The following is a 10,044-nucleotide window of genomic DNA, read 5'->3' on the forward strand; positions in this document are numbered from 1 at the left end:
CTAAGATTTAATACATTTTTACTATTTGGCCATATTTGCCCCACCTTGGATCCTGAACCCCTGACCCAGGGGTCATAATTTTCACAATATAGGTAGAGGGTCTCATGGATGTCATAATCATGCATTTAGTTTTAAATATATATATATGGTAGTAAAGAAGAAGATTTTCTAAGATTTAATACATTTTTACTATATGGCCCCACCCTAGAGCCAGAACCCCTCACGCTGGGGCCATAAATTTCACAATTTTGGTAGAGGGCTTCATGGACATCATAACCATGCAACTGGTTTTTTCCTCACATGCCTGGGAGTAGAGAAGAGGATTTTTGAAAATTTGGCTTTTTTTGCATATTTGGCCCCGCCCGTGGCACCCCAAGGGTGGTAGAGCCATGAATTTCACAACATAGATTCTTCTTACCATAGAGATGCTTCACACCAAAAATGATAACGATTGGCCTGGTAGTTTTCAAGAAGTTAAAAAATGTAAAATTGTTAACGCACAGACGCACGACGACGGACGAAGACCAATTGCAATAGGTCACCTGAGTGACTCAGGTGACCTAAAAATACATTGTACATACATGTACATCTTTGTATAGATGCCAATTTCAAATCATATTAGGTAATTGTCCGTCATTATTCTTAATGAGCGAAAAAACACTTTATCTCAATATTCGTGAAAAGTTCCTGTCTTGTAGCAACATCAGGTACAATTGTAATATTGGTTGAAGATAAAAACATAGATATAAGTAAAATTTATAAAGTCTCCAACTTTCAGTATATTTCACCTTCCGAACATAACACAATCATCTCTTATGAATTCCCGTAGGTTTTCAAATCAATAGAAGTAATACCACGTTCGTGTCTATCCCTGAGTTTGGTTAATAAGTTTGTGTTAAAGAAACAACACATTCTCTTCAAAAGATACTTTGGTTCCTTGAATCTCCAAACGTACAGAATTGGATTGACTGCGCTGTTTAGAAGCATTAAACTTCCAGTGAGATTGTGAACAAGTATCCCAGTTTTCTTCGAATAGTTTAAAATGGGAAAAGTAAGCGTGATAATGAACGGGGTAAACATAATCAGGAAGGTGCCGGTAAGAACAGAAAGTTTTATAGCTACTTTTGATTGGTTGCTCGGTGCCAAATTACCAGTGGAGTTAATGTTGAAAATCATTCTCATTCGATGTTTTACGTAAAATAGCATATAACCGTACAAGAACAAGTTTGATAAGATGAAAATTAAAATCAAAGATTTTCCAGAAGTGTTGATAAAATTCTTTTCAAGTGTGTACATAAAACCGCAATGGATGCCAAAAGGCATGTCGGAATTAAAGAACATCATGTAGGTCATCAAGAGACTAACAGACCACAGAATAACACAAAACTTTAGGATCAGGCGCTTAGTGATATATGCGTAGTATCGCATCGAAAACCAAAACACAAAACATCGGTCCAAATTAAAGAGAGTGACTGTGAGTAGCGAAGTATTCAGAAACAGGAACGACGTGTATTTTTTAAATTCACAATTTTCCTCGCCAAATCTTAAAGTCTGCAGTGGCACGCTTAGCATTATTCCCGTGAGTAGATCTGTTAAAGTTAGATTCAAGGACAGAAGGCGGATTTGGAAATTCAGTCGAGTACAACGGTACAAAATGATGATAGCGAGGACATTTTCAATAATCACGAGACTTCCAATGGGGATAAGAATGCCGTCTGTAAGCAAAGGCTCTGAAAGAGTCGAAACGTTTGCCGTGAAGTTCTGCATTGTAATCCCGTGAGTTGACATTGAGATGATAAAGCGATTTACCTCTACCACTATTTGTATGTATGGCAATTTACCCAGAAGGATATCGGTGGTAATACGATCACTGATATTGTTGGGCAATACTGAGTAGGCTTTAGAAAAGTATTAGATACAACAAGTATATTGGATATTTTTTCTCTGATTATTAGGATTTGATTACATACGCCACGGGAAAATGCGAAGTTGATGGCGATTTATTAGCGAATAATGGTTTGCATAAAAATTTCTAAAGAACCGTTAATGTTAATATACATGTAGGTGTTTTCAGACGAGCACCAAGGAACTAAAGATATGAATAGGTGCGTTGCCACCTGTAGAGTGAATTGTGTTTTTTAACCACAGTATTAATCGGAATAAGGCCGGATTTCTGAACATTTGATCGATGAGCAAGACCCTGAGGAATATTGAACAGCAATAAAGTGTCTTCTTCGTAGTATAAAATTGGTTATAAAACGGCTAAGACTTATGCATGTGTTAGGCAGCAAAATACATGTAAAAGTATTTCAAATAAATCATATAATTATTCATTTTGTCTAAGGTTTATACGTAGATGATTTAAAATATGTTGGAACAACTTCAATAAAAAAGAATATCTGGTAGAAGGCCCTCAAAACTTTCCATATTTAAAATGTTAGTTGATATTTAGGTACTCATTCATTCATCATTTTAGCCGTTTGATTGATAAATTGACTCTCAATATACTTTTTTTCTACACTAATAGACATCATTTGCTGTAAAATTTATTATTTTGTTAAAAATTATTCGCTTCGTAAGTCTAATCGTTAGGACCATTCGCTTTTTAGGTCTAATCAATCGGACTATGCCGCGAGTGTAATAATAAAGTTCCAAGAAAACTCCCACAAAATATAAGAATGAACTTCATGTAAATAGAATAAAATAAACTTGCTATTTTTAAATAAATGGCCGGCCACCTGAGTACCATAACCCACACAAAAAATGTCGAGGAGTATCATTTACACATTTATTTAAGTTTCATTTCTTATAATATTGTAACCACAACCACCTCCCTGTCTGAAATATTTCAAAAAGGACTACGAAACCTATAATTTTAATTTAGTGAAAAACTTAAAGATCATACTAGAGTGCATGACCTGATATTTAAAAGGTTCAAGGCTCTGATAATTTTTCCCCTCATATTTGTTAACTTTCAAGATAGGTTGTATGTGTATATGTTTTCATGGGTAAACTAATATAAGGTGGCTAGTATACATGTTTTATCTGAGACAGCCTACAATCCCTCATTCCCAGGGGCAGACAGAAACTCTCCCTGTCGGAAAATACCCCACAATTTTAAAAGCCTTCTTGAGTTACTCACTTCTCCTATTCCAGTTTTTATACATTCAATTTCTTTAAACAAGAAATCACCATCTGGCATTTATACCAAAATCATTTTACATGTAATGTTTATCAGTGATTTTGGTTAACCAATTATTACTTTACCATTAACAAGTTTATTTAATTATTCATTAAAAAAGTTCATAAACTCTTTTGTTTCGAACGATAAAAATACTTGCATATCTCTTAATTATACAACTTCTTAATTACATTATACTTAATGGTTAATAACTGAATAATGTTGAATTTCTTAACTTTAATAAACAGCTTTATTCTGTCTTTTTTCTAAATAGGTGAATTAACTCATTTCTTTCTTTGAAATTCCTGAGCAGAATAAAACAAATATACAAATATATACCCCCTCCCAGCCATAACCCTTGCCTTATATGTAGGTGACATGAGATATTATTAAAGATGACAGTTCAATGTTTCTTTTTTTAAAAAGATGCAGTCAGTTTTTATTCTGCGTCAGTGGACGTTTTGAAACATTCTATATGTACATTGACACTATATGACCATTTTGGCCACACCTTGCAAATGAATCCCTACCCTATACACTTTAGAGTGTTTTGGCCCCACCTTAGATTGGAATCCCTGTAAGAGTCCCCCCCCCCATTGTTTACATTATAAAAAATTGTGATAAATGTATCATTATATGCATTCATTATCATACTTGCATAGATTATAATATGTATAATTCTTACATCTTATAATTACAGCATTTGTGAACATTTAAACCATATATGCGATGTGTCATGTACCGCTATGTTTTTCTTGTTGGTAACCTGACCCAATTCATTTCCGATGATTTCCAGTCTAAATCTACCGTCTTGTTTCTTATCTTTGGATTTTATTAATTATACTACATCACATTGTATTTATTTCATCAGTTTAAAGATGATGCATTGTTTATTAATAGCATAAATACCTGTTGGTTTAGCAAAAGACAAACCGTGCGATTTTCCTTTTTGGTAATGGTGTAATGGAAGAATCTATTTATATAGGGGGGTTAAGGTTATTTTTAGTATCGTCCTCGAACCTGTTCCATTAAAAATGGACATATTATAACTGTTGTTTTGCCATATTTAAAATGTCTTACCTTTGTTTTTATTATTATACATGTTTGTATTCCGTTGGACGTCACGATATTTACATTATTTATCTGTTTATTCCTTTGCGGCACTCTGTAGCATCGTCCGCCATAGTTTGTCTCTACTTTCCCTTTTGGTTAGGTAAAGCCGAGTGCGCATGTCGGTTGTTAGAGTCTATAAATACCGTCGCTAGCAACGCGCTAGTTTCATTTCGACTTTGCAGAACGCCGGCTACGGGTGAAGATAGCAATAGTACGTGAATACTCTGAATTAGACCCATACTTATATTTAATACGATAATTCTATAACCAAATAAGCAAATTACGGAATTATCTTTTATTGGATACATATTTTTCATACAACTTTCTTCGTGACGTCTGACGTACCTTACCGACTGTACAGATTAGTTGGTATTATTTATTTTGAAGTTGGTGCATATTGTTCAATGAATATTTAAGCATAAATAAATTATTGTTACCCTGGAATATTTCTTGTTGTACTCTCACTACCTCTGAGTATGTAAAAGTCTACTGACCAATCTGGAATTTTACCTTCATTGGTTAACTATTATATATATATTTCCTTCATTGGAATATAACCAACTCATCAGGTTATAGCCTATACCTCGGCACGATACAGACATTTGGTGGCAGCGGTGGGATCTTCAAACCTTCTGTTGGTCAATATTTTGGTTTTATTGCATCTTTATTGTGACCAAAATGGAAGTTATAGAAAGTGATGAGTTGGTGTTTATTGATAAGTCTACTATTGGTCAGTCAGAGGTTGGTGAGAGTATACAAATCCTTCCTCAATCAGTAGCTGACGTTCCGCAGACTCCACTCCCAGATGACCTTCATAGAAACTCTAGTCTTATAACATTAGATGCCACACCTATAGGGGAAGTACAATTTCATTTACCCCCTAGTTTGTCTGTTCAAGATTTATCAACTACATTACATCCAAGAATGTCAAGAGTTAGTTTGAGTAATGATTCTGTGTCCGACTGCTTGAAAAGCATTCAAAGTCAGATCAGTGAGCTGAGTACTACGTTGGTGGAAAGGGTGAACATTTTGGAAACCATAGTTGGTACTAAAGGGTCACGGAGTTGCGATTCCAAAAGGAATTCACTTGTATCATTTTCTGATGAAAAGAGCTCATCATCAGCTAATGCTAGGATACACTCTGGTGGTCTGGGTACTTCAAATAGTTGTGCGCGTTCATATGAATTGGGTCCGTCTGAGAGATTTGTTGAGGCTGGTTCCTCTGGTAATCCTGACAGAAGTCAGATGAAATTTGGTTCCTCTCAAAGTTATCAGTTCAGTACTGTCAATACTGAACATAAATGTTCGCAAGATAGGTATATGGAGATCCCATCAGGTGAGACGGCAACTGGCAAGTCCGCTCGACATTCCTTGATGGATGATAAGCCGCCTGTTGGCGCATGTTCACAGTCGATCATGGACGCATGGTCAAGGTCCGCCCAACCCAGGGAATGGCTCAGTTCCCATCTCACAGCCCTTCAGGGTCCAGTGGGTACCGCTGAGTGTGTTGGTGAGGTGATCCGTGTATATCTGAAGAAACCTGCAACATATGATCGAAAAACAAGTTGGCAAGATTACTGTATTCAATTTGAAATGGTCTCAGAACTAAATGCATGGAATGATACTGTTAAAGCCATTCAACTTGCAACAAGTTTACGGGGGGTGGCTCAACAAGTACTTAGTAATGTCACTCCGCGGGTAGGTTAAGGCAACTCATAGTTTAATGACCGTCAAAATTATGACCAATTTAAATAATGTTTATTTTTATGAAAACAGCGCTGGATATTAATACCAAGTGAAAGAGTTCACCAAGGTATTATTTTTCTACTTCGGAATCGACTCTATCTTTGAAGCTGCCGTGCCATGGTATCACTTGACAGTTAAAAATAGATCACTTTTTTACCTTAACAAAAAATCAAAAAGTGTAACACTACCCCGAAGTTCATTTGTATGTTTTCTACAATAATTCGATTGGAAATTAGTTCATGTTTATTAGTATTACTGCTAGAATCCTATTGTACATCGCATAAAATAAATATTGTAAATATTTATCGGAAACCCTCTCAACTTCTAAAATTTCATTGAAAATACTACGTATTTTTCGTTTAAAACAACAAAGCACAGGATTCTAGCAGCACTTTTCATGTAGTTTAGGTCATATACCGTTGATATTTACCAAAGTCATCTTTCCTAATATCCAGGGTAGTGTTACACTTTTGCCATATTTTGTACACACTGACAGAGGAAAGGCTGGTCAAGCCATATAAATGTCGATCCCCTTACCTTACAACACTCGCTGATTAAACAAAATATCCATGCCTGTATTATCCTGATTATATTCGAACTGACACTCATCTAAATCTTAGGTATCCGTATTAAATAAGTCTTATTTCGGCATTGTTTACACTGCATTCCGATAATTTGTCTCCCGACATGATCTTCTCTTTTAAACATGCTTGTGACGTCATCAATGATAATTATACGTAATAGAGAGAAATCGAAGATATATTCAGTTAGAAGAGTTTCTAGTGATATTTTATGTCTGTAATTTTTATAATATAAACCAGAGATAAAGTTAAAATCGACATGTTTCTGAGTAAAATATGACATCATGCTGCTTATTGTGACGTCATATCGATTAGAGGAATTTGATCGCTGTGAGTTGCCTTATCATACTCGCGTCCTATTTACAGAAAGGACTTCAATTACTTAGTTCATACATTGTCACAGAGATTCGAACCAAAGAGAATCAATCTGAATTATATAGGGCCCAAATAAAGAACAGACTACGTAGAAGGGGAGAACCACTCTCAGACCTTGCTCACAAAATCAAAAAGTAGATAAGATATGCTTATCCAGATGCTTCTCTTGACGTGAGAGATCAGTTAGCAAGGGACTGTTTCATAGATTCATTAAATGATCAGGAAATAGAGTGGGCCGTCCACCAAGAACGACCAAGATTTGTTGATGATGCTGTTCGTCTGGCTCTGGAATTTGAAGCTTTCCAAAATGGTAGAAGACAAAGAATGTATCAAAAACAGGCAGGTGTTAGAATGCAGCAAATGTCACAAAATACAAATATGTCCCCAGCTTTTGATGATTCCCATTTGTCTGATATACGTCAGATCTCGCAAAACAGTTGGATTGTTCCTAATGACAGAAACAAGATAAAATTCAATAACCAGAGCAAAAACAATGGGGAATGTCATTATTGTGGGTACAAAGGTCATTTCATTAAGGATTGTAGAAAGAGACTTTATGACTTAAAGAATGGCCAGAAAGAATACAAAAGGTCATCTGGTTTTGATCAAAACCAGGGAAACGCATATTAGCTGAAGCCAAGGGCCAAGTTTCAGCAAAGAGTTCTTTATATGGGCCCTCTTGTTCTTCATCTTATTCTGAAAGTGAGAATCATATACCAATACAAAATGGTCTTTTTGTTAAGGCAAATATTTATGGGATAGAAATGAATTGTCTCATAGATACTGGATCTACAATTACAATTATGCATCCAGATAAACTCAATCTGTTATAAGATAAGCCAGATCAGATAAGCCAAAGATCATAACTGACAACGTACAACTTAAAATGGCTGATGGAGGTGTTGTCTGTTCTCCTGGCTATGTACATCTTCCCCTTGAAAATGGTCAGATTTTCCAACAGCGTACAGTTATAGCAGCTGTGGAAGCTCCTTTGGTTTTGGGAAATGACTTTTTGTCAAAATACAATTGTCTAATTGATATTACAGGGTCAAATCTTTTTATTGAAGGTCTAAGAGTGAAAGGTCACTTAGAAAGTGAATAACCTTCAGTATTTCGTATCATATTGAATGAAAATGTGGTGATTCCCCCACGTTGTGAGATGATTATAAATGCTTCTGTTGTTGATTTCAAACGAGCACCTGTTTCTGAAGGCATCATTGGACCTCTGGATTCTAAACTTACAGAGAAGGGTATCCTTGTTGGAAAGTCCATTGTTCGGGTCAGGTACCTATTAGAATAGCCAATTTCAATGATCAAGCACAAACACTGTACAAACATACTTGTGCGGCCAAATGTGAACCTGTTACGAAAGTACACTCTATGGTAGAATACCAAGAAAAACAAAACTGTCATACTGTCCGACAAATACAATCACAAAACTGTGAAACTAATCAAGAGATCCCTGAACATTTACAAATATTATGGAGTTTTATAGGGAATTCATTAGATCAAAAGCAAGCCAAGTTGGCAAGAGAAGCAATTCTCAAACATAGTCATGTTTTTGCTAAATCCAAAGACGACCTAGGTCGAACCAGTGTATTGCAACATAAAATTGACACTGGCATTGCTATTCCAGTTAGAAAACCACCTAGACGTTTACCCATAGCCAGAAAAGAAATGGTAAAAAACTAAATTAAGCGAATGCTACAGAATATCATTGAACCTTCAAACAGTCCCTGGACCTCTGGTTTAGTTGTAGTAGAAAAAAAAGATGGTACTCCTAGACTTTGTGTTGATTACCGTCGTCTAAATGAAAAAGTTTTAAAACGTGACTGTTACCCTATTCCTAGAATTGATGAATCCATAGATACTTTAAAGGGTTCTAAATGGTTTTTGTTCCCCGCCGCAACGCGGAGCGGGGACAAAGAAATGCTGGGCGTCCGTCCGTCACACTTTTTTGTAAGCGCTCTCATGCCTACAAATTTTGACGGATTTTCATTAAATTTATACCAAATGTTTATACCACTAATACCTTGGTCAAGTTCGAAAATCAGCTTTGGTCGATACTTTTTGTTGGAGTTATGGGACTTTGACCACAATAATGATTCTGTTTTATCCAAAAATTGACCTTGTAATCGCTCGCATGCCTACAAATTTTGACGGATTTTCATTAAATTTATACCAAATGTTTATATTACTAATACTGCGATCAAGTTCGAAAATCAGCATTGGTCGATACTTTTTGTTGAAGTTATGGGACTTTGACCACAATAATGACTCCGTTTTATCCCAAAATTCACCTAGTTAGCGCTCTCATGCCTACAAATTTTGACGGATTTTCAGTAAATTTATACCAAATGTTTATACCACTAATACTTTGGTCAAGTTCGAAAATCAGCATTGGTCGATACTTTTTGTTGGAATTATGGGACTTTGACCACAATAATGACTCCGTTTTATCCCAAAATTCACCTTGTTAGCGCTCTCATGCCTACAAATTTTGACGGATTTACATGAAATTTATACCAAATGTTTATATCACTAATACCTTGGTCAAGTCCGTAAATTAGCTTTGGTCGATACTAGTATAGATCTACTGCTTGACCGGCGGGGGACCAAGGAATTCTATTTTTGTCAAATTTAGATTAGCCAATGGCTATTGGCAAGTGGAAGTAAATCCTGAAGACAAAGAAAAGACTGCTTTCAGCACACATATGGGCTTATTTTAATTTAATGTAATGCCTTTTGGGTTGAGCAATGCTCCCGCTACTTATGAGCGATTAATGGAATCTGTATTGTCATGCTTTACACTGGCAAACGTGCCTCGTCTATCTAGACGATATCATTGTCTTTTCAGATACCTTTGAGTCTCACATTAAAAGATTGTCAAAAGTTTTAGAAATAATAGAAAAAGCAGGTCTAAAAATTTCTCCCAAAAAGTGCCAATTGTTTCAACACAAAGTCAATTACTTAGGACACATTGTCTCTAGTGAAGGAGTTGCTACAGGCCCTAGTAAAGTAGAAGCCGTTCAAAACTGGCCACAACCT

Source organism: Magallana gigas, chromosome 5 (genome assembly GCF_963853765.1).
Source record: "Magallana gigas chromosome 5, xbMagGiga1.1, whole genome shotgun sequence".
Classification (NCBI taxonomy): domain Eukaryota; kingdom Metazoa; phylum Mollusca; class Bivalvia; order Ostreida; family Ostreidae; genus Magallana; species Magallana gigas.